The sequence below is a fragment of the Lynx canadensis genome, chromosome A2, assembly GCF_007474595.2.
Source record: "Lynx canadensis isolate LIC74 chromosome A2, mLynCan4.pri.v2, whole genome shotgun sequence".
Classification (NCBI taxonomy): Eukaryota; Metazoa; Chordata; class Mammalia; order Carnivora; family Felidae; genus Lynx; species Lynx canadensis.
The window spans coordinates 132,328,204-132,354,515 of NC_044304.2; the positions used below are offsets into that span (position 1 = coordinate 132,328,204).

Sequence of the window (26,312 nt, forward strand, 5' to 3'; positions counted from 1 at the left end):
CAAATATTTGACTGCATACTATGTGCCAGTCAGTAGTTTAGGTTTATTGGACTCCAAGTGAATTGAAGAGACCAGCATCCCTGCCGTTGCAGAGTTCACACTGTTTTAACCAGAGCTGGGATGCTAATTATAGCGAATGCTGTGTATCTCTGTATGCAGTTTCACAGCATTTAACCTTTGTAGAGCCAACTTTTAAAAAATCTAAGCTATTTCCTTTCTTGATATTTGTAACATCTGTACAAATGATAATGACATGATGTTCCTCTTGTGTAAATGCCTGATGCAAAAAGAATGCCTGCCACAAAATACCTTCTGAGCACTTGGTAAATTTTGTTAGGAGTACAATAACTGCTTGTCTAGAATATGGACTGTTTGTCGAGAATATGGACTGTGTGCCTTCTGAAGAATAACTTCCCCATTCCTCAGAATCCAATGGTTGTTTCTTTTATCCTGCTCGTGTACACCCCCATTACCCAACAATTTGAAATGAAATTACACGTTTGTTGTTTTTCTGGGGTTTTGTTGTTTAATTATTTTCTGTTCACTGAAATGTGGGTTATACTACCAGCGTTTGTAACCAATGTACAGGTATTGACTTACTCTTCTCTGGCTATGGTTAACTAGTTTGTTTCTAGATAACAAAATAACTCTTAGTTTTCATTGTTCTCCAAGAAGACCTATGCTATATAATATGAAAACAGTACTGAAAATGTTACTGTAACTTTTACTTTTGAACATCAATTAGACGTTACCACCTAGATAACCACTGTATTTTAGTTTCTTCATATTTTTAGTATATTCTTCCAAATTGTGAAATTCACTAGACTAACGCTTTTATATTATGGCATTTTGCAGTAGAGTTCAAAAGACATTTGTTTTACATGCGAGCTTTGTACCGTGTAATTTTTTTTCTTTTTTCCTTTGTTTAAAAAACAATGAAATGATAGTATTTCTTTTAGGACATATTTTCATTTTTGTTAATTAAAAGACTGGAGGGTAGAAAATATTAAACAGTTCCAAGTGACACATTAGAACGCTAAATATCTTTCTTGAGTATCAGGAAGTTCTTAGAAAAAATAAATACAACAAAACTAACCCACCTAGTAATTGTTCTCTTCAGCAAATATAGTTCTGAAAGAAACCAGGTCAAACCCACTGAGAATGTCGGAGTGATGCTCTCCTCTCCTACCACAATAAACCTTAAATAAATTCATAATGTACCTTAAAAGGATGGAAGAAATTAGGAAAGGGAATGGTTGTAAATGTGAACCTCACAGAGACCCTTTTATCCAGGAAGTCTTCTTTGACTCAAATTAGGTGCTGCCCATGCTGGTCAGTACACTGTAATAACTATTCATTACATATTCTTCGTTATACTGTACACTCCACGGAAGTAGGGTTGAGGCTTTATCCCCGAGCCTGGACAGTGCCTAGCATTTAGTAAGCAATCAGTAAACGTGTATGAATGTGTGCATGTAAAAGAATTCTAATTGGCCTCTTTAGCTTTCTGGTTTTGCCTTTCCTTTACTGTCTTAAGTTTTTTGTTGTTGTTTTGTTTGTTTCAGTGATCATTATAAGAACTGTGATCAGTAATCTATGACCTATTTTACTTTGATAATGTCCTTGAGCTTATGTTACTAAAATAATATATGCTTTTAAAAATAATGTAAATAATTTTAAATAATAATATATAATGCATATTTAAATAAAATTTATAAAAATGAAACTGTATGTTGTGGCGATAACTTCTTTGTTTATTTTTAAAATTACCTTCTTTTCTTTTGTATTTAATTTCGACTTTTATCAAAGAAATATGTGCGTACAGTTAGAAAAATCAAGTGAAACAAAAATAGCATTCTTCTGTCTTGTATCTTCCTACCACCCAGTCCAGCTATACAGAGGTTACAGATTTCTGGTATTTATATCCACAGTTTTTATACACCCACAACTGTAAATGATATGCTTGTTGCTATTTCTTGATTTATCAGTTTTTAAAATTAATTTTGAGTAATTAAAATGGAGAAACTTGTGGGAGAGAAAAGCATGCAAATAAAAAAGTGAATAAAATCTCGGGCACCTGGATGGTTTAGTTGGTTAAGCCTTCAACTTGGGCTCAGGTCGTGATCTCATAGTTTGTGAGTTCGTGTTTCCCTCTCTCTCTGCTCCTCCCCCACTTGTGCTCTGTTTCTGTCTCTCAAAAATAAATAAACATTAACAAATTTTTTTTAAAGTGAATATAATCTAAGCTAACATATGCTACAGTTGATGTCTGCATAGGGTGTTTTGGGTCCATAAAGAGCAGGTAAACATTTTAGGTCTCCCACATTGCTTTTAAGATTAACTGTATTGTTGACGCTAACATTATCAGTAAACAAGAGAATGCTCATCTTTCTGTGTTCTTGCCAACACAATATAGAATCCAGCATTCAAATATATGCTATTCTGATGGCATGAAATGGTATCTCATCAGTTTTTTGATTTGTATCTTCCTAATAACTAGTGATTTTGAACATTTTAAACTATACTTGACAGTTGTTCTGGCTTACCCCTCTGAGAAACTGCCCTGTTGAGGGTTTTGCTCATTTTTTTATTGGTTTTCTCTGAGTATATATATTTTAATATTAATTCCTTGTTGGTTTTAGGTCTTCTCTCAGTTTATTTATAAAATTTATCTGTGGTATACTTCATTGAAAAATTCTCATTTGGTTTGGCCAAATCCATCAGTTTTATGCCTTATTATTTTAGGTCTTGTTTCAGAATTGTTTTTTAATTCTAAGTATCAAAAAGAATCACCAAATTTTTCTATTAGCTTTGAAAGGATAGCTTTCACATTTAAAGCTCTTTAATCTCATTGGAATGCAAATTTGTATATGGTATAAAATAAGGAGATAAGTTTATTTTTGCCATATTCTGAGACTGTTTTTCTTCCTCTACACAGTGAGACAACAACCAACGTTTTCTTTTACTTTGTGATAGTACCCTTATTATATAAAGCTCCCATTGACACGTGGGTTTATATCCGAACTCCATTTTCCAGTGTCTGTACCTGGCTTTGGTAGTAAGCCTGATATTTGGTAGAGCAGATGCCTTCTCTTTGTCCTTTATTTTATTTTTTTAATTTTTTAAAAAAGTTTATTTATTTTTGAGAGACGGAGATAGAGCATGAGCAGGGGAGGGGCAGAGAGAGAGGGAGACACAGAATCCGAAGCAGGCTCCAGGCCCTGAGCTGTTAGCACAGAGCCTGACGTGGGGCTCCAACCCATGAGCCGCTAAGATGACCTGAGCTGAAGTGGGATGCTTAACCGACTGAGCCAGGCACCCCTCTTTGTCCTTTATTTTTGATGTTAACTTTGGTATTAATAGGCATCTAAAGTATATGCTTTTAAAATGCTTTTGTTGATTTTCTTTAAAAATCTAGACTTTATAGATTGATTTAGGAAAAATTGATATCCATGAATGTGAGGAGAAAGTAAGGCAATATGGAATTAGGAAATAATTTAGATTGCTATGTATTAATAAAAATCTGCTTCTTTTGGTGGCATATATCTGGCAAAAAAGAATTATAGGAGAAAATTAACACAAAGAAAGTCAAGAGTGGAACCTGCTCATGTGCAAAATTTTATCATTAAGAGAAAAATGAACTACAGAAGCAATAGAGAAAGACTGCTAGAATGTGAAGAAAGGGCATTTGAATTACCCTAATTTTTGTGACTTTGAGTTACCTTGATAACTAAAATAATGGTTTCAAACTAATGCTTTGCAGAATACTTAAGAATTTGTGGAATACCCCAGAGGTACCTAGGGAAAGAACAGAGGTGGTAGTGAATACTGGGAGTCTGGTTCAACCAGAATGCCTCATTGTTATCTGTATATTTGGTTGACCCCTCACTAAGATTTCATTGGAAAAAAGGATTTGTAGCCAAAAGTGGGAACAATTTAAATAAAATTAGGGAAATGTCTAAATGCTCAACAAAGAAAAGAGGGCATGTGGTGTCATCCCTCCCTTTCGGTGCCTAAGGGAGGCATGGCTAATTGAACACAGGACTCCCTGCTAGACTCAGATTTAATCTCCATACAGATTTCCATGTGGTCACTACCAATCAGTCAGAGTTGGTGTGTGAATCAAAACCCGTTTATTACCTATACACTACTAACTTCTGTAATTTTGTTGGAAGATTTGAGCTAAATCTTTCAGATTAAAGAAGGGAGAGACTAGAAAAGAGAGTAGTTAAATAGCAAATGGGTCTAGGATACACACGTTCTAATAAGAGTTAAGGGAATAGCCCTTACTTTGCAATTATAAGGAGAAAATGCTTACTACCAACTTGTTGATTGTGGAAAGGCCTACAAAGCTCATTAAGTATGTGTTGAAGAGGCAGTTGAAATCAGTCATGTTTTCAGTTGGGAATCTTGAGACATAAAATAACTAAGTTCTATAAATGATAAGTTAAAAATTTTTTTTAATGTTTATTTGAGAGAGAGAGAGAGACAGAGAAGGAGCAGGGGAGGGGCAGAGAGAGAGGGAGACACAGAATCCGAAGGAGGCTCCAGGCTCTGAGCTCTCAGCACAGAGCCCAACATAGAGCTCAAACCCACGCACCACGAGATCATGACCTGAGCTGAAGTCTGATGCTCAACCAACTGAGCCACCCAGGCTCCCCTAAATTATAAAATTTAATCACCAAAAGTTTAAACCTGCCAAATCAATGTAAGAATGGGAAATAAAATCTGCATCTCTTAGAAATGGATCTCATGCTGTCTCAGTGGTCCTTGCTTTGTACCAAACAATGGATTTTAAACTTCTCTAAATTAATATGTAGAAAAGCATTTCCATGCATGTTTGAAGAGTTCCAAAGCAATTAATGCATTAACAATTAATTTTATTTGAAGTTGAGTATGTTTTATGTTCTATGAAGTCATTGAACTGAATGTGACATAAATTTAATTTTTGAAGCAGTGACAGTTATTTGTCTCTATTAACAGGGCTATTCTAATGTGATGCTGGGATTGAGTTTACCTAGGACTCCATATCAAGGTTGACTCAAAAGTCTTATAGAAGATCTGGAAGAAATAAGTAAGTGGCCTTTTGGTAATGATTCTCTTTGGTTCATTGTGCTTATGCCTGCTTTTCTAGTGTGTATTTTATTCTTTAATTTTTTGGTTAGGTATCTTTGCCCAAATGTTAAGAAAAGTTATCAGTGAACCACAGAGACTTTCCACGTAGAACTATAGGAATATTCACCCTCTTGCCTTTCCCATTTCACTCCTTGCTGTGCTTTTCCTTCCTATAAAACTTGGTTTCACTTTTTTTTTTGAAAATTATCATGGATTCATATAGAACATGAATTTGGTTTTGAAATACTGAAAGGATTAGTCAAGAAAAGCATCTGGATTATTTTGTTATCATTATGTGGTCTTTTATGCTGATGTTTTCAGATTATTTTATTAAGATTGAGTTGATACTGAGAGTTTTGGAAGATCTAGGAATGCCAAAAAATAAAGAGAATAACATGCTAGTAATGATTTTTTTTGAAACTTTGATTTCTCCTATAAACTTTTTGAGATCCAGCAAGTCAGCTGTTTAGAAAGCATTCATTTCCTTTTTAGTGTTATACTTCTTTAAATCTAATGGGAGTTTTCCTTGATATTTACAGTATCAATTTAGAGAACTTTAAATCCGTTGCTTGGTACAAAGCAAGGACCACAGACATGGCATGGGGTGCATTTCCAAAAGATGTAGATTTATTTCCCACTCTTGCTCAATATAGAATGCTTCTGCAACATTATTTTTTCAGTGTCACCACTGAACTGTGATATCAATCAATTAAGATTTGGCCACCTATTGGTATGAAAATATAATTATAAAAAGAAATTAAAAGAAATTTTAGGTGAGGAGTTCATATTATTTCTCTTAGACTCTACCCCCAAGTAGAAGGGAATGAACCATGGTGCCTGGTTTCTCCTGAATTCTTTTTTATTTCTTTCCCACCCCACTCCAGAATTCTTTATCAAGGGATTGCACTGAACGTGTATGTAGGACAAGCCTCAGCATCCTCTCTGTTCTGCCTATATTGTTCTACCCCTTTCCAAAACTTTCTCCAGATGAAGGCTCCATATCTTCCCTAAGACGTATTTTTTCAGTGTGGTTGGATTTTACAGTCAAATATTTTTCAGGCAATTTACCTACTATTTTGCCTGTGGACCTCTTGTTTTGTACTAACTTTATTATTTTGCCAGATATACAAGCAAAATGATTCCACACTTATTTATCATTTAAGATTTTAAAACACTTTGGCAACTTTTTACTTCCTTTTACTCTTTCACTAAACTCATTAATTTTACTCTTGCATTGCTTATGACCTAAGGATCACATTATTATCCTTTGTTCATTAGTAAGTGGAGGAACTAAAACACAAAGAATTTAAATGATTTGGAAAAAGTAATATAACTTGCTGTGATTTTACAGCTAATAGTAAACAATTAAGTATTACTAAACTGTATCTGCTAAGGCCCAATCTTTTAATTTTTTTTTCTGGGTTATTTAATTTATGCTTACTGTAGATAATGGTGGTGTTGATATAATATTTAAATTCTCAGTTTTTGGGTGAGAGGACATTTGTGTTAATAATAGTAGGTGGATTTAAGATTTATAAGTGGGAGTTACCTGCAATGAATATCATGGAACCACGAAAGAAATGATTTTTAAAAAATAGAGTCTTTTTCCCAGAAAGGAAACATATTTGTGTTTGAAGTTCTCAAAAACTGCTTCTAGAACTTGCTAATTAGACTTTTCCTAATCATTTGCTTATAATAGTTCTTATATTTTTAAATGAAGACCAAACACATATTGGTGGAATAATGCATATGCAAAAGGCAAAGGTTCATCTTAATGAAAAAATGCATTACGAAACAGTGTTTTTCCTTGGGAATATGTAGAATTTATGGACCCAGAGCTGGCGGTATCATGATAAGAAAAGAGTCAATGACAGAGAGGCAAGGGTTTGGGAATCAGGTAGATACGGTTTGGATCCCTGCAGCCGTTTGCTAGCGTTTTTAATCAACCTTGGTTAGTTTCCTTAAATCTTTGCATATCAGTTTTCACACCATAAAACCAGGGACAGATATAACTGTTTCTTGGATTATTGTAAAAATTTAGCACTTAATACATAGCTATTTTCAAGACATATGCATTTTTTTTTCTTCAATTTCCACTGCTGTGTTCCCTCCCCTCCCCAAATCACTGAAGTGAATACTTAGTTGAATCTTCCCATTTTTGAGCAATTTGTTTTAGCATTATCCCCATTTTGTCTCTCTGAGAGGTTAAATAACTTGCCCTAGCCTATACTTCTGAAGTGGGAACTACAATGTTGTTTCATGCAATTTGCACCTAAAACTGTGCTTGTGCACCTAAAACTGAGTAGTTGTGTGAGTATGTATGTGTGTGTTTTACTCCATCACAGTGATGATTATTTTCAGTTTCCATTGTAAGAGTATTAAATCCAATTAAAATATAAGATTTAGTTATTTCAGTGTATTAGAAATAAACTTTATTCTCAAACTTAGAGAAATTGCTGTAAGTTTCATAAATACTTGTGAAAAAGTAAGCGTCATACATGACAAAATATTTGCTCAAATTTTCAAGTCATTGAAAAGAAAATGGACTCTACAGGAAGCTGATTTGGCTGAGGAGGGTCTGGGTCGGTGATTCATGTTCATGGCTCTCTGACAGCCCTTAACAAAAAGTAGCAGGAACAAAACTGCAGAGAGGAAGCTATAGAGTGAGTGTAGCTGTTGAGAATGCAAGCTTGCAAATCAAATTGTTTAGTTCTGAATCACGGGTCCAGGGCAAACTTACTGTATGTGAAACGTTGGAAAAATCATTTAAACTCTCTAATCCTTAATTTCTGAATCGAGAAAATAGAGGTAATAGTACCTCACTTCACAGAGTAGATTTGAGGACTACATTTGTGAATTCATACAAAGGGCATAGTAAGCATTAAAAAAATTAGTTATTTTGTTCCCTATTAGTTTCACAAGTTGACTGTAGTTTCGGGCTATTTAGCAAATATGCTCCATAACTTTGGGCAAGGAGATGGTAAAAATGAGTTAATTCTGTAAATGTGCGCTCTGTGTTTCAGTCAACATGTATATTAATTTTCTATTGCTATGTAACATATTAAATGTTTAAAAGCTTAAAACACATACTTTTGTTAAATCACAGTTACCACAGATGGGGAGTCTAGGCATAGCTTCACTCAGGGTCTTATAAGGCTGCAATCAAAATACTGGCCAGGCTGCATTTTCATCTGGAGTTCATGGTTCTCTTCCAAACTCACTGGTTTTGGCTGAATTTAGTTCATCAGGGTTGTAGGACTGAGATCCTCAAGAGGCCATCCATGGTTCCCATGCATGTGACCCTCTTCATATACAGTCCACATTATAGTAGTTTGCTTTTTGAAAGCCAGTAGGAGAGTCTCTACTATACGAGAGCAAGGTAAAGCCATATATACATATATGTGTGTAAATATAGAGTATGTGTATATGTATTAATATAATCTTTGAAGTGCCATCTCATAACCTTTGCCATATTCTGTTGGTTAGAAGCAAGTCAGAGTCCTGCTCACATGCAAGTGGACAGAATTACAGAGTATGAACTTGGAGGCCACCCTAGGATCTGTCTGCCAAGGCATGTTAAACTTATTATCTTAAAATTCAAATAACCCATTACTTTAGGTTTTTTTTTAAATGTTTATTTATTTTTGAGAGAGAGACAGAGTGTGAGTGGGGGAGGAGCAGAGAGAGAGGGAGAGACAGATTCCAAAGACAGAATCCAGACTCTGAGCTGTCACCACGGAGCCAGATGCGGGGCTTGAACTCACGAACTGCAAGATCATGACCCGAGCCAAAGTCAGACGCTTAACCGAATGCGCCACCCAGGTGCCCTAATTTTAGATTTTTACAATTATGTACAATTTAATAAAAAGGAATATTGTCACTATTGTAAACCTTAGCTCTCAGTTATGCTTACAGTGTGACTCCCAACAGGTCATTCCTCCCTGTTAAATGAGATTTATTATTATTTCATGCCGGGTAACGTCAGGCTAAATGCAGCTTACCCTGGTATTTAATACTCTCCAGAATCTGACAAAACCTGAATACTAACCTTTTCTTCCCATTACACCAATATGCATACCTTGAATCCCATGCCTTACACTTGCCCACATTTCTGTCACATCCTATTGTTTCTTTCCTTTTCTCCATCTCTTTAAAGCACATTGACATCTCTATCTCTTCCATTATACTTTTCCTGTTTCTTTCCTCCTGTTCAACCAGCCTAGGACTTTTCCTGTATAGTATCATCTCTGTGTTACCCGCAGCCTTGCCTATAATAGTATCTTAAGAAATATTCACTAAATATGTATACCTTCTTCATTTAAAACCGTGGTCAGTGTGATAGCCTTTTCAGTTTGAAAATTATATTTGAAAAGATATTCTTCATAAATTATCCACTTTTAATTGACTCAGTAATCTGAAATGTATCTCAAACAACCTTTAAATTCCCTTTAAGAATCCATTGCAGCATAAACATTTGGAATTGATTGCACAGAGGAGAACATGAGTGATTGGGGTCCAGGAGGTGGGCTGTGGGAGGCAGCCTTAAAGATCTTCCTTAATGATTCTGTCTCCTGGTTATCACACACTGTTATTTTTCCTTCCATGTTCACCAGAGTTGGCCCATGTGGCTGATAGAATATGGCACAATGATGGTATATTGTTTTTCAGATTAGGTTACACAAGACATTAAGACATCTGTTTGGGGTGTTCTTTTTCTATTGCTTCTCTTTCTGTCTTTTTCTCCCCTTCTCCCTCTTTCTTCTTTTCCCAGTCTCTCTCCTTTTTTCCCTCTCTCTTTCCTTCTGTGTCTCATGACTTGCTCTGGGGAAGGCAAGCTGCCGTGGAGAGGTCCATGTGATGAAGAACTAAGCCCTCTGGTCAACAGACAGGGAGGAATTTCCTGACAAACCATGGGACTAAACCACCCAGCTGAAATACTCCTGGATTCCTGATGCTCAGAAACTGTGTGAGATAATAAAGGTTTCTTTCATACTAACCTGCTAAGTTCAGGGGTAATTTGTTATATAGCAATAGATAATTTATGCATTATATATATTACCCCTAAAATTATTTCCACAGATTTCATCACTGACCTTGGCTTTCTGGGGAATAAATACAAGGATTCCTAGTATACTGAATATATGGTCTCTAAAGTAAATGTAATTCGATAAGCCCATATATTTGTAAGATAGCCAAGTGAGAAGAAAATGTGAAATGTTTAGATTTCACCTATAATGCTGATTTTATAATATGCAGAGGTCTCTTTTAATTTCTTTTTTACCCATTGATCACATCAGTGTTGGAGAATCATGCTTACTAGGGGCTGGGTAGGTCTGGGTACTGGTCTGGTACTGGTTCTTTTATATAAGAGCTGTTTGGGATAGTTAAAAACACTCTTACTTTTATAGAATCTGAGCTTGAAGAATCTATTCTACTAACCTATCATACTAGTTTCTGTTGTTCTTCTTTAGGGTTCTTATAGAAATATAAAAGACAGAGTTATATGGCAGCATCTAGATATATGTACACGTATTTGGGGTGTTATGCTTTGAAATGTAGAATCACTAGAAAAACAATATATTTGGTCTCCAGAAAAGTGAGTTGAGAAGTATGTTTCTGCAAGTAATAGGTCAACTTTTTTTTTTTTTTATAAACTCATATTAAACTCATCATTCTAATTTCACTCTTATTGATTATAATGTGATCACAGGACCTGGGCAAAAATACAGCCTTATATTTTAAAAAGGTAGAAACTTATTCCTATAAAAAAAAGAGTTTACGTTTATAACTTTAAGTTTGTGGTTTAGAGTGATCCACTAGTAAAAATTTCTGATACCATTGTACAGAATAGCAAAATATGGATTTTAACTGGACTGCTTTTCAATTCAACTGAACATTAAGTACATTTTTAATGGTCTTATTTGCTGGGAAGAACACCATTACAATAATCTGCTTTTTACAGCCCATATCAAATATGAACCAGCATCACTTACTATGAAGTTTGTGCTCTGGGAGACATTTCCACAGCATCTATCAGTATTGCCCCACATTTCTTGGAATTAGTCTTTAATGATATCATTTTCCAAAATGAGTTGTTGCTCAAACTCACTGATTGTTTTGTGGTTAAAATCTAATCCAGCAGCTATATTTAAAATGTCATACAAATTTGTAAGGAAAGGTCCTTCTGGAAACTACTATTATATTAGGAATTGTATGAAAATGTAGGTGAAATGCTGTGCAGCTTGAAATTTTTTTTTGTTCTCCCCCCCCCCCCATATAATATCTGAGGGCTGAATAAAAAAAACCTATTTTTAACTGTTGGCAATTCCAGTTTTTACCATTGTCTTCTGGAGAACAGAGGACTATTACTGTAGGTGTCATGTAAAATAAAGTTAGAGTCTGAGGCCTTCTTTTAGCTGTCAGCCTTATTAAGGAGCTCTTCATGTGTTGAACCCAGTACCTGGCATTGTATAAGTGATGCATGTGAGAGCCTGGGGAGAGCTTTCTTTCTCTTCAGTGTGGCTTTATTAGGTCTTGCTCACATTTTCACTGTTGCTCTGCCTTATCCAACTTTCTAGCTGCAACTCACAGCACAGTAGGCCTAATATAGACTGACGCCTTTGCCTGAAGGCTGATTGAAACTTGTGTCTCAGAGTTGCTAATGCTCACTGAACCATTTTATTGAAGATAAAGTAAATAAAATAGATTGCCATATGAGAATTCTCTGAAATCAAATGGAATAATTTGGCAGGTTTAAGCCCATGAAGAAGGCAAAGCAGTGAAACAGATGCGAATACTTTTTATGTTCAGTAGATCAAGGGATAAATATTCTTGCTCTGTTGGGCCTAAATACTCATTTTTGTCTCCACAATTAAATGTTAACCATAATTCTCAATTGCCATATTATTTTTGGTCTTAAAAATGGGTCCTCTGTAAGAGAGTAATGTGAGTAAAAACTTTTGAGACTGTAATATTGTGATGATTTTTTTCTTTGTCTTTCTCTGCTTAAGCGCATGGATCAGTAGCCTCAGAGAATTTAATAAACGACACAAATGAATGGATTTGCCAAAGTGCACTCTAGAATCTTAAGGTTGGAAAAAAATAGTAAATCTTACCTTACTAAAAATGCTAGTAATCTTGAGTGTCTCATTCATTAATTAAGAGTATGTGTTCACATGAGAGTAACCTTTTTCGGAAATAGTCCTTTGAAGTTTATTTGTTTTTTTGCTTTTTTTTTGTTTTGTTTTTGTTTTTTTGACTGCAACTATGAGGTTTATATAAAGAATTTTAACACATATATTTTGTTTAAAATATATGTTTTGAAATAATTTGGGAGGAAAAAAGAAGTTAAAGTGACCTTAGCATCTTAAATTCTATGACATTGTAATGACAATAGCATATGGTACCATATAATATATATTGACATATTTAATTTGTGAATGACAAGGATCTGAGCACTTGCCTGAAGATATGTGAAAAGTCTGATGCAGAGAAATGAAGATCTCTTATTTGATTGCCTGGGTCAGATTAAAAGTAAATATTTATAGAAGAAAGATCAATAAAATGGTTTTGTTGGAAAAGTTTTTGAGTTTGCTAATTAAATACAGCATTTCTCTTCAACCTTATAAAAATCTGTCACATAAATACTTTCTTCTGTAATTTCTCTTGTGTTTTTAACAACTTCAAAATAGTTTTAGTTTATACCCTTCTTAAGTGTACAGTTGATTTTAAAAATGTTTCTAATACATTTTACTCATTTGTTTCTTAGTTAATGATTCATGCTTACTTTTCAGTTAGACCCATTACATTTTTTCTTGTCTCTAGGTATCCAATAGCTCATCAGATCTCACAACTGTAAACTATTTGTTATAATGATTTCAACTGCCATCAATTAAATGCAAAGCACACATTATATTCTTACATAAATAAGGAGCCATCTTAAAGAAATATTCAACACTCCTTTATACCCTTATAAATAATGTTATCTATCGAGAACTGCTAGTTCTTAACTATAAATTTGACTGTTTTTCCTCTTAGGGTTCAGTCACTCTCAGGGTGCAGGGTGTCTCAGACAGCATGCAGGGCTGAGCAACAATAAACATGCTTCATGTCTTATTGTGAGTGAACTGAAAGTTGTGCTCACATTTCAGTTTTTTTCATATAGTAAAGCTGAAAGTATAATTAGTTATTCAATAGTGATTAAGTACTTTTATGTTCCTAGTGTTCTAGTGCCCTTTATTTATATTTACCTTCCTTGTTATATTCTGTGCATATTCCTCTCTGGTTAATCAGAAACGTGGAAGTACATTCCTCTAGCCAGAACTACATCTCGTTTACTCTCGACTCTAACCATGTATCTCCTTTGAGATTTTGGTTTTCAGTGTGAATTTACCTTCAGAAAATCATGTGTTAAGAAAAGTTTTCTTGAAATAAGAACATTATCTTGAGACCCTGAGAAGCCTTAGTCCCTTTAACAATATACTCTAGACATTTAGCAACATGCCAAACTGCAAATAAGAGGAACTTACAGTAGAGGAGGTGCATATGATGAGTGAACTCCTGAGCTCACCTTTGATTTCTTTATATGCTACCTTCTCTCTGGTCAACCTTTTGTCCCTGCTTTGCCTTTGCACTTAATTCTACTTTTCAAAATGCCTGGTTGTCTCTTTGCATTACTAGTTTTGGGAAAATGTGTTTGCTTTTGGCATTAATGTCTGATCCCTCGGACAGCTCCCTGGGTTCCATGTGATGATGATGATGATGACGATGACGACAATGAGGATGGCATTACTACTGCCACTACTACTACTTGCCATTTATTTAGTACCAAGTGCCCTCCTAAGTGATTCACTAGCACTAACTCACTTAGTACAACCTATGAATTACTTGTTACTTATGAGGTAGAGATCATTATTGTCCCCAATTTATAGATGGAGTGGGGCCCAGAAAAGTTAAATATTTTGCTCATTGTTCCACAGTCCCTGTATGGTATGACTAAGATTTGAACTAAGGCAGGCTACGTCCAAAGCCTCCAATGCTCTCTTGCCAATACTGTTGAACAGTCCTTCTTACGTGGTTCTACTTGTGGCCCAAACTAACAATGAATTAATTTATGAATAAATCACCTTTCTTCTTTCAAAACATAGACTAAGCTATGAAAATATTAGTTAAGTAAGAATTCATAAAATCTAATTGAGGAATTGGTGAGAATGATTTGGAATTAGTGTTTTAGTCCATTGAAAGGGATTGCTTCATAGTTACTTTAAAATTTTATTAGGCTGACCATGCATTCTGAAACCTTATTTTTATTTTCACTACAGGTTTAATAATGTTCTTATATAATTATAACAAAGATACTTAATTAAGTTAGAGCTTAATTAAAACTTAAGTCCAAAATCTTAAAAATATACACCTAATAGCCAGATGACCATTTTATATATCATCCAGGACACTTTTGAGAATAAAAAGGATTCTATTATTATTTATCCTAGAAAACAGGTAATACATTGGGATTATCTTGGGTGAAGACGTGTGGTCACTCTGCTTGAAGCAGACACTTCTAGTAGTTGTTCCAACATCTTTTCTTCTCTGCTGCCAGAACCCTGATGTTATTGAGATATGCTTCATTATTCCACAGAGCATGTACTTCATGGGAAACTGACCCTGTTCCCATCTCCAACAGATAGCTACTAACTAGTTTAAGCCAGTTATGATAACTCCATTCCCATGTCAGAAATATTCAGTTATCAAAATAATAAGTATTAAACAATGTTAAATAACTTCATTAATAAATAAATACATTTGGTATTTAATTATTTTATTATATTCAGAGCTCTTCTTACCTTTTGACCAAATGAGGTGGTAACTTTCTTTTTTATTTAAACTTTTTAAATTTAGATTTCTTAGTTACCTAAAGCTATAAATATTCTAATATACCCATTTTAATTGTTATTTGAGGAGCTGTTCCCTAATCAGACTTTCACTTTACAGGGATCTCTATTTGCATAATACAGGATCAGCTTAGGGAAGTAGACTGAGGAGCTCCAGGGGAGGGCAGAGATGGGAGTTTACCTCCCAAGAGTTCAGAAAGGTTATTAAAAGAATAGAAAAGTGGCTTCTGTATCTTTTGTTTGCTGAAAATAATTTAAGAAAGTCAAAGGATTACACAATAGCCATTTACACTATGTAAATGGCACAGAAATACTTCTAGAAGTTTTGTGGAAGTTTTCTTACAGGAAGGCTTATTCCAATTTTTCTAGCACCTGTGCCTGCACCCCCTTCCCCCACATATGCACACACAGATAAAACTGCACTTTGCGTGGGATTTTGAAGGGAATGGAAAAGAGATTTAAGCCACCATTTTTTTCTCATCTGAAGGTAGCTGCTGCTCTGATTTGATTTCTTGTTGCCCTGTTACAACTTAGGTGATTAGATATATGGATTCTTCTGTTTCCTAATGTCACAGGTAAGGAATCAACCTTACTAACCATTGCAAAGGAAACTGGTTAAATAAATTATATCATTCCTAAATAGTGGAATAACAAAGAATATTTAGGTAAGTCAGTAATGTAAGTTATAGAACACTGTTTCAGAAATATATGTCTTAGGAGGGCTTCTGCAAGGTGGTGGCCTGGGAAGATCTTGAACTCCCCTCCTCCCATGGACACTCCACATCTATAGTTACACATGGATTGTTTACTTCTGAGAAGGATCTGAAAACAATGTGAGCTACTTCTTCACAACAAAGGATAAAAATACTATCTCGAGACAGACAGGAGAGGTAGATACATCGTCTTGCCCCCACCTGCCCTGGCACAGTGGCACACAGTAGGGATGAATCTCACCAGTCTGATGCTTCCCCCCACAGGAGTGAGGAGTTGGGGCTCAGCCACACCAACCCCTGGGATCAGCAGAGGAGCATGAGCCCCCAGAATGTCAAGCTTAAAAACCAATAGGGCTGATGTCCAAGGGACCCAAAGTCATATAGGAAATTGAGACTCCCCTTTTAAAGGGCTTGTGTGTAGTCTCACTTGCCCTGAGACTCAGAAAAAAAAATTTTTTTTTTTTTTTAATGCTAGGCTGTATGTCAAGGAGATTTGTTTGCTTATCTAAAAGCATCTGGGGTGCCTGGCTGGCTCAGTCAGTGGAGCATGTGACTCTTGATTTCATGGTTGTGGGTTCAAGCCCCACGTTGGGTGTAGAGATTAATGAATCTTTAAAATCATCATTAAAATCATCTGCTGGATGAGCATGAGAAAATTGAAACTCTCTTCAGAGATGGAGGTGCTGGTGGATGTCAGTGTTACACTCTCCACCAAACTTGATACCCTAGTTAGGTGAACTTGAACATGGCACCATACTGCTACCTTGCTGAAGCCAGAGAGTGCAGTCAGTTGCAGCGTTCTCCCACTCCCTGGCTGGGGTTGGTGAGTGCTACTAGTCATGGCATTCTCCTGCTCCCAGCCTAAAGCTGTGCACAGACAAGGTACTTTCCTGATGCAGTCCTGAAACCATGGCTGAATGCAGTCAAGACGTTTCTTTGCTGCCTTTATGAAGCTGGTGAGTCTGCTTTGACTCCTGTACCCTCTAACTACTTAGCTAAAGCCAGAAGGTGTGTACAACACACACAGGAGATACCCCTTGATCACCTGTCCCAGGTGACTATGAGAAAGGTAGTCATTGGAAAGACATTTCTTGGTAGGCCACCTTCAGAGCACTGGCCAGATAGCACACTGAAAGACAACCCTAGTCTTACTGTGCAAAAGGGCTATTTAGCCTGGAGCTTTAGCCCGAGGGAAGGTTTCCTTCCCACACATCTGGAGTCTAAGAAGACACATCCAAGGAACATAAGCAGGGAGACACCATCCTTGTGCACCTCGCTACAACTCGACAAGCTCCCAGAAAAAAGCTTATATGCTCATCTGGAGCTCTGACTTTCGTAACTGTTGGCCTAGGGGATGCCGCTCTATATACCTTCCCCTGGTATGGAGGCCAAAAGGGATTAAGATTGTGGTCCCACAGGACTGTATATAATTTCCATACTTTAAAAGCTTCTGCCTGAGGGACTGGATTCCAGTAGGCCTGAACTAGGTGCTAAATGAGATTCTTCCCTTTGGAACACTGACAGGTCTTGGCACACCTTCAGCAATGGGAACATATCCAGAATCAGTCAGGTAGTTTAGACAATCCCAAAGTTTCAGGAGATAACCAAGAGCTAGGGAAAGGTTGAACAGAAGAAGATTTATCATCAACATAGGGCCACCCCTTTAAGACTAAGAGAGGTAGCTTCTTCACCTAATACACAGAAAGACACACAGAGTCAAGCAAAGTGAAGATGTGAAAAAATAGGTTACAAAGGAAAGAAAGAGATGAAACCTCAGAAAAATTCCTTAATGTATGGAAATAAGTAATCTCCCTGATAAAAAATTCAAAGGAATTGTGATAAAGATTATCACTGAACTGAACTCAAGAGAAGAATGGATAAACACAGAGACAAGTTCAACCATGAGACACAAAATATAAGAAAATACCAAATAGGAGTCACAGAGCTGAAAAATACAATAATTGAAGTAAAAAATACATTAGAGGGATTCAACAGCAAACTGGGTGAAGCAGAAGAATGCATTAGCAAACTGGATGACAAAGCAATGGAACTTACCCAGATAGAGCAGCAAAACAAAACAAAATAAAAAGAATTCTAAAATATAAATATAACTTAAGGAGCCTGTAGGACATCATCAAGCAGAATAACATTTGCAATATAGAGTTCCCAGAAGGAGAACAGAGAGAGAAACAGGTAGAAAACTTACTTGAAGAAATAGTGGCTGAAAACTTCCCTACGGAGGAAATAAATATCCAGGCTCAGGAAGCCCAGAAAGTTCCAAATAAGATGAACCCAAAGATCCATACCAAGACACTTATAATTAAGATGTCAAGTTCAAAGACAGAGAATCTTAAAAGCAGCAAAAGAAAAACAAATTGTCACATACAGAGGAAACCCTGTAAGGCTATCAGCTGATTTCTTAGAAACTTGGAGACCAGAAGGAAGTGGTGTAATATATTCAAAGGACTGAAAGGAAAAACCTTCCAAACAAGGACACCTTACCTTGGCAAGATTATCATTCAGATTTGAAGGAGGGATAAAGAGAACCCTTAGAGCCAAAGGAGTTCATCACTACTAAATAAGCCTTACAAGCAATATTAAAGGGACTTTTAAGCTAAAAAGAAATGGCACAAGTAATACCAAGAAAATATAATGAAAGTAAAAATCTCATTGGAAAAGGAAGGAAATAATAAAGATTGGAGTAGAAATAAATGAAAGACTAAAAAAGATAATATAAAAGATCAGTGAAAGTAAGAGCTAGTTCTTTGAAAAGATAAAATTAATGAACTTTTAGCTCGAATCTCCAGTAAAAGACAGAAGGCTCAAATAAATAAAATTAGGAATGAAGGAGAAGAAGGGACAACTGATACCACAGAAATACTAGGGATCTTAAGAGATTACTAAAACAATTACATGCCAACAAATTGAACAACCCAGAAGAAATGAATCAATTCCTAGAAGCTTAACCTCTTCCAGGACTGAATCATGAAGAAATAGAAGACTGAACAGACTAGCAAGGAAATGGAATCAGTAATCAAAAACGTCCCAACAAACAAAAATCCAGGAGCACATGGCTTCACTATTGAATTCTACCAAATATTTAAAGATTTACCTATCTTTCTCAACTCTTGCAAAAAATTAAAAAGGAGGGAATGCTTCTGAACTCATTTTAAGAAGCCAACATTATCCTCCCTGATAACAAAACCAAATAAGCACACCACAGAAAGAAAATTATAAATATCCCTAATGAACATAAATGCAAAAATCTTTATAAAATATTAGCAGACTTAAATAAATGAACATTACAGGGGTCATACACAGTGATAAAGTGGAATTTATTCGAGGGAATGCAGGAATCATTCAACATCCACAAATCAACGTGATATGCAACATAAACAAAATGAAGGATAAAGATCATATGATCCTATCAATAGATGCCAAGAAAGCATTTGACAAAATTCAACATCTATTTATAATAAAAGCTCTTAATGAAGTGGTGATAGAGGGAATGTTCCACAACATAAGGCCATATATGGCAAACCCAAAGCTAATATCATAGTTAATAGTGAAAGGCTGATAGTTTTTTTTTCCCTAAAATCAGCAACAAGACAAGGGTGCCATTCTCCCCACTATGTTATTTAACATAGTATTGGAAGCCCTAACCATGGTAATTCACAGGAAAAATAAATATAAGGGCATGCAAATTGGAAAGGAAAAAGTAAAAGTGTCACTTTTTGCAGTTGTCATGATACCATAATAGAAAACCCTAGAGACACCAGCAATGACGTATCTGATAAAGGGTTAGCATCCAAAATCTATAAGTTACTGATCAAACTCAACACCCAAGAAACCAAAATAATCCATTAAAAAATGGGCAGAATACATGAATAGACATTTTTTCCAAAGAAAACATACATATGGCTAACAGACACATGAAAAGATGCTCAACATCACTCATTTTCAGGGATCTACAAATCGAAATTACAATGAGGTGTCACCTCATACCTTCCAGAATTGCTAAAATTAACAACATAGGTAACAACAGATATTGGCAAGAATGTGGAGAAAGGAGAACCCTTTTAAACCATTGATAGGAATGCAAACTGGTTTACCTACTCTGGGAAACAGTATGGATGTTCCTCAAAAAGTGAAATATAGAACTACCCTATGATCCAACAATTGTACTACTAAGTATTTATCCAAAGGAATAAAACTCATTCAAAGGGATACATGCACCCGGATGTTTATAGCAGCACTATCAACAATAGCCAAATTATGGAAAGAGCCCAAATGTCCATCAACTGCTGAATACATATAGAAGAAGTGGATAAATATATACAATGGAATATTAGTCATCAAAAAGAATGGAATCTTGCGATTTGCAATGATGTGGGTGGAGCTAGAGTGTATTATGCTAAGTGAAATAAGTCATTCTGAGAAAGACAAATACCTTATGATTTCACTCATATGTGGAATTTAAGAAACAAAACATCATATGATTTCACTTAGATGTGGAATCGTAAAACCAAACAAGCAAAACAACATGAAACACAGATTTGTAGATCCAGAGAACATTGTTGGTTACCAGAAAGGAGAGGGTTTGGCAAGGGGAGAAATAGATAAAGGGGTTCAAGAAGTACAAACTTACATTTGTAAAATAAGTAAGTCATGGGGATATAACGTACAGCATAGGGGCTCTTGTCAATATTATTATATTAACTTTGTGTGATGACAGATGGTAACTAGATTTACTACAGGGATCATTCTGCAATGCATACAAATATCGAATTGCTATGTTGTACACTTGAAACTAATATAGGGTGATTATACCTTAACTGAGAAAAATAACATGTTTTGCTTAAACTCTTTAATTATTCATAGGAAAATTACAGAAATATGTACCTATTCTGTAATATATATATTTGGTGAGTATATGTATCATACATTATATTATATGTGTATATATATCATATGAATATGTGTATATGTATATGATATATACATATCAATATGTATCATACATTATATTGTAATTTGTGTATAGTATACATTATAAATATACAATACAATACAATACAATACAATACAATATAAATAACACTGTGGTTATTGCTGAGGGATAGTTGTTAGTTTTTCGTTTTTTTATTTATAACTTTCTGTATGATTTAAACTTTGTTCATCGAACATGTACTAGTTCCTAAAAATGAGAAAAATATTAAAATAGACAATAATTACTAAATTGGCACTCAGTTGCAGTTATCTAATTAGTGTGTATAATTTGTATGGTTAACCAGGTGCTCTGTTGGCTCAATCATTCCTAGTAATAAAGATTTACTATATCCTTTCTTGTGTTTCTGTTCAGGATTTTAACACCTTTAAAGACAAGGATGTTGTAGATCCCGTGGCTCAAGAGCCTTTAGAAATTGGAATTTTCATCCATAAGGGATTTTTTTTCTTGATACTGTACACTTTTTAAAACACCTAAATATTAGCTACACAATGACTTATCTTTTAGAATTGTTATTTATAAAACCCGAAAAGGATTCCTTTCCCTGGATAAGCTAATTTAAAACTAATCCTAAGAAGGGACTGAGTAGGGCAAGTGCCTCCTAACACCATAAGACATAATTCCACCATTTATAAAAAATATTTTGTAATTCTTCTTTTATTAATATGAAATGAAATTCTTAGGTATGTTTCAATACGTATAATTTCAAAAATCAGTTTAATAGAAAATGTAAATGATCAGATGTGACTAAATTAGAAGATTTTATGAAGTAGTCATGTAGTTGCTCTACTTGTAGAATAACTATAATTATGATAGCTAAAAATGAAAGGATACATGAGCCATCATTAGTGCTCTTTCTTAAAATGGTGAAAACGGGACAATTCTGAAGAAAATAAATATTACTTTGATATACAGTATCACTGACCTAATAAATTTAGTGTATATTAAAAACATGGAAAAACACTGTAGATCTTAAATGTAAAATAAGGTTAGGTCTAGTCACAAGTTCTGTATTTTCATGAATGTTCAGAGAGAGTCCTGTAAGGTGCAGTAGTATTCTTCATTACTGCGGGATGACCAGCAGACATAACCCCTGCCCACAGGTGGCAACGATGTATTGAATTATTACAACCAAAAATTCTCTCACAGATTTCCCAAACTCCCTTTAATGAATGAATGAATGAATGAATGAATGAATGAATTAATGTATATATGTATGTAGAAAAGCCTGTTTATCTGTCTGATGTTCAGATCCATGATTTATTGGTGAAAAATAATTTTTAAAAAGGCATTTTGCACTCGACTTCTACGATCTCTTTTTGCAATTACATAAAGTCTTTTACTTTTGTCAGCATGACTTGGAGAAATCCTCAGAGAATGTTTGTTCAGACTTACCTTCTTAGAAAACTCTGTTGTGTCTCGAGGCCTGGTCAACATCCCAAAGAATAGGTATTTCCCCCAATCTCCAGTACTTGGCATTTGTATAAATTCTATGTGGGCTACTGCCTAATATTATAGTCAGCTCATTGAATGTAATTAAAAGGGTGGAGGTATCACTCATCACTAAATAATAAAATTTGAGAAATTTGAGAAATTGAACATTTGTGATTGGTATAATAGAAAGCAGAAGTAAGTCCCTGAGGCTGGTGATTAGCAGAAGTCAACTCATAACTTACTTTCATTGAGTTTTAACTGTAGATTTCAATTACCATCATGATTACTGAGCAATATTTATTGACTACTCTCTTGCATGTAATTCCATATTTTGATCTTTGTTAACTATTGAATGCTCTTTAGGAATTCCCACGTTCTTACACTGGTTGGCAGAGCACACATTTGTACATATGCAAATGTGAATCATCCAGAGAAATGACAATAGACATCTTTACAGTCACAGTGTATGAAATTTTGATGATAAAATATATTGGGTTATTAGAAATTCATATAGATGTTCAAATATTAATTTACTTAATGCAAAATTCTATGGAACTTCCTACTTGTCAGATACTTCTCTAAGCAGTTTTTTTTAAGTTTATTTATTTATTTTAAGGGAGAGGCGGGGAGAGAGAATTCTAAGCAGGTTCCACCCCCAGCCCAGAGACCAACAAGGGGCTCAATCCTACAGTGCCCATGAAATCATGACCTGAGCTGAAACCAAGAGTCAGATGCTTAACCAACTGAGGCACCCAGGCGCTCCATAAGTAATTTTAAAAATTATCTTAGTCCTCACAACAACTTTAAGAGGTGGTAGTATCATCCCATTTTTTTAAAATTTTTTTTTCAACATTTATTTTGGGGACAGAGAGAGACAGAGCATGAACGGGGAAGGGGCAGAGAGAGAGGGAGACACAGAATCGGAAGCAGGCTCCAGGCTCTGAGCCATCAGCCCAGAGCCCGACGCGGGGCTTGAACTCACGAACCGTGAGATCGTGACCTGATCTGAAGTTGGACGCTTAACCAACTGAGCCACCCAGGCGCCCTTGTATCATCCCATTTTAAGTGAAAAAGCAGAGACATAATTAATAACTTGCAAGGGTGTAACCAGAATTTAAACCAAGGCCGTCTGATTCTACAGTTTATAATTTTAATCTAGGAATTACTGTGATGACATACCCAAAAGTGACTCTATAATGAGTCATACCTTTGTATAATCTCCTCTCCTTGAGTACAGGCAGAACCTGTGACTTGTTTCTAGCCAACTGAATGTTGGAAAGGTGGAGGGGGAGTCATTACTGTGAATAGGTTTAAAAACTCTGTCTGAACAAGCTGGAGTAAGAGATTGGCCTACTGCGTGTGAAGACATAAGAGAATGTGTTTTGAGAGCACCTGTGAAATTGCTGTGTTTCACAAACAGTCTCTCAGGAGCTGAGACAACCCCTAGCCTATACCAGCAAGAAAATGGACTCCCAGTTTTACAACTACAGGGAACTGAATTCTGCCTACAATCATGCGAGCTTGGAACAGGGTCTGGAGCTCCAGGAGGAACACAGCCCAGCCAACCCCTTGATTACAACCTTGTGAAAGCCTGGGCAGATGACCCACCTCAGTTGTGCCCAGACACCTGACTCCTAGAAGTCTTAGAATAATGAATACGTGTTGCTTGGAGCTGCTACATTTGTGGCAATTTGTTACACAGCTATAGATAACTAATACAATTATTAACAGTTGAAATAAAATCCATGTCACTGTCAAACTGGTAATTTTTATAGATAATGTGAAATGAAATGATTTTTGAAGACGTTGAGCTGTTTGGGATTTTAACTACACATGATTGTGAAGAATCCTTTCTATACATAAGAAAGTATGATTGAAGGTGATACGGGGCATCTGGGTGGCTCAGTCGGTTAAGCATCTGACTTCAGCTCAGGTCATGATCTCTCCAGTCTGTGAGTTTGAGCCCCACGGCAGGCTCTGTGCTGCCTGCACAGACCCTGGAGCCTGGTTCAGATTCTGTTCCTCCCGCTGTCTGTGCCCCTCCCCCACTCACACTCTGTTTCTCTCTGTCTCCCAAAAATGAATTAATGTTAAAAAAAATTTTTTTAGGAGAAGAAAATATGATTGAAGGTAATAATGTCTATATTTGGGAAGACTTAAAAATATGTTTTGAAAATAGGAGATGTTTATTAAAGAGTTTTCTGATATTTTAAAGGAAATCTCAAGTATCACAAAGTGAACCTGAAAGTCATTGAGGGATTTTAGTGGAGGGCTTGTTTGACCAAAGCGCTGAAGCCAAGAATAACTTTCATGGAAGCACTCGTCTTTCATGCCCTCTGGTAACCAGTGCTTATCTCTGTTCTTTGTAGATCATTTTCTACCTTTGTTTTATAGTTAATCTTTTCAAAAATTGATTTTTACTGCTCATGTTTCCTTAATATGGTCAATCTTTCCTATTTGCAGTATGCTTAGAAATCTGAAACTAGTATCTCTTTATCTTTTTGAAAATATACTTTTAGTCTCAAAGTTTTGGATAACTTAGCTTCTTTCCTGCCTATGTTGTTGATCAGCTGGAAACTTTGTGAGCCATTATGGTCAATGATTTACAAAGTAAGCTAATTTTAATTAAAGTGTGTAAGATTAGAACATTAACAGCGTAAATAAATTGATGCTTCCAGAATGAGGAAAACAAAGTATTTTATTCAATTATTCATTATTTTACATTTTAAAGCTGTAACCATTATCATAAAAGTATTAAATACCTTAATAAAACTCCCTGTTTAATAATTTTTTTAGTACAATGATCAAAGTAAATATGGTGCTGGAGATTTAACAGAAGGACTTTAAGTGCAATTGTAATTAGATAACTTCATAATTAGATAATTGTAATTCGATACAACAAATAGCTACAAATTAGCTTATATAACAAATAGACCTGTGGGTCTAAGTAACAGATTTAAATTTCTCACTATAGGATTATTTGTTCATGAAGCAATCTAAGTGATCTAGTATTTATGGCCAGAGAAAGTAGTAGCCATTAAGAAACAGACAAACATTTTAGCTTCTACAGTTCTTTAATTAATACGGGTTTCTGTTTCTTACATTTTAAACTGTTCATTGATTGGCCACTTGGAGGATAGTAAGTATATGTGCATGAGAGGGCTTGTGCTGGCCTAGAGAATAAATGAAATGTGTAAAATTTTGTAAAAGTATCTTTTACTGTTATATTGCTATAATAGAATTTGTAAATTGAGATTAGGTGACTGCAATCTTTATAATCCATGTTCTCTTAGTTATACTTTATCTTTACTGATTACAGTTACTATTTCCCACATCTTTTTGCACACCCAGAGCAGTGGTTTGAAATATTTCTGTAACAATATTAAAAGGGAAAATTTAAGAGTAGAAAATAATTCTGTATGCTAAAAAGAAAACACGTTACGCATACAGTCAATAGTAAGCTAGATGTCTCATATACATCTTATCTTTAAACATTTTTATTATGCCTTCTTATTCTGGATATCTGTTGACATTACTGTTTATGTTCATAATATGAAAATGGGAAAATACAATATGTTTGACCTCGTTTGACTTTTTTTTGACGTTCAGTCAGTTAAAAGGTTTGTAAGACGTTTAATTACCAAATGGTATGATCATTATTCATCTCATCATTTAATATGTAATGTCAACTGAATTGCCTCCCTGGAGCGCACTGTGTTTCACAGATCAATAGATTTACCAAGAGCTTGAAGGAGAGCTTTAAACATTCATTGAAAAGAAGGAAAAATATATCCCTCTAGTAAAATGGCTTGTGTAGTCATTTCATCAGTTTCATAATTATTTTATTTACTTCTGTGAATAAATCTCCTTATAACAATAATTTTAGAGTATTGCAGTGCCTTTAAGTAAATTAAATTATAGTGCTAATCAGATTTATTTTACTCAAAGGCACTGAAAACTCTATAACAGAAATACAGAGGCAGATATTTCTTGAATAAATTCTGCTTTTGAGATCTGTCTTGATCCATTTCTATTTAAATTATGGTTCTCGATACTTTGAGAGAGAGAGCAAGTGGTGGAGAGGCAGAGAGAAAGGGAGACAAAATCCCAAGCAGTCTCCACAATTTCAGCACAGAGACCAATGAGATGCAG

At 35.2% G+C, this 26,312-nt stretch overlaps 1 protein-coding gene across 1 annotated transcript in view; it reads left to right on the forward strand.

Annotated features, from left to right (window-relative positions):
* FOXP2 (forkhead box P2) overlaps window positions 1-26,312 on the forward strand; it is a 564,152-nt gene that overhangs the window by 157,722 nt on the left and 380,118 nt on the right. The window contains exon 3 of the mRNA XM_032592431.1: window positions 4,984-5,074. The gene's annotated coding sequence lies outside the window, so the exon portion shown is untranslated. The remainder of the gene's footprint in view (window positions 1-4,983; window positions 5,075-26,312) is intronic.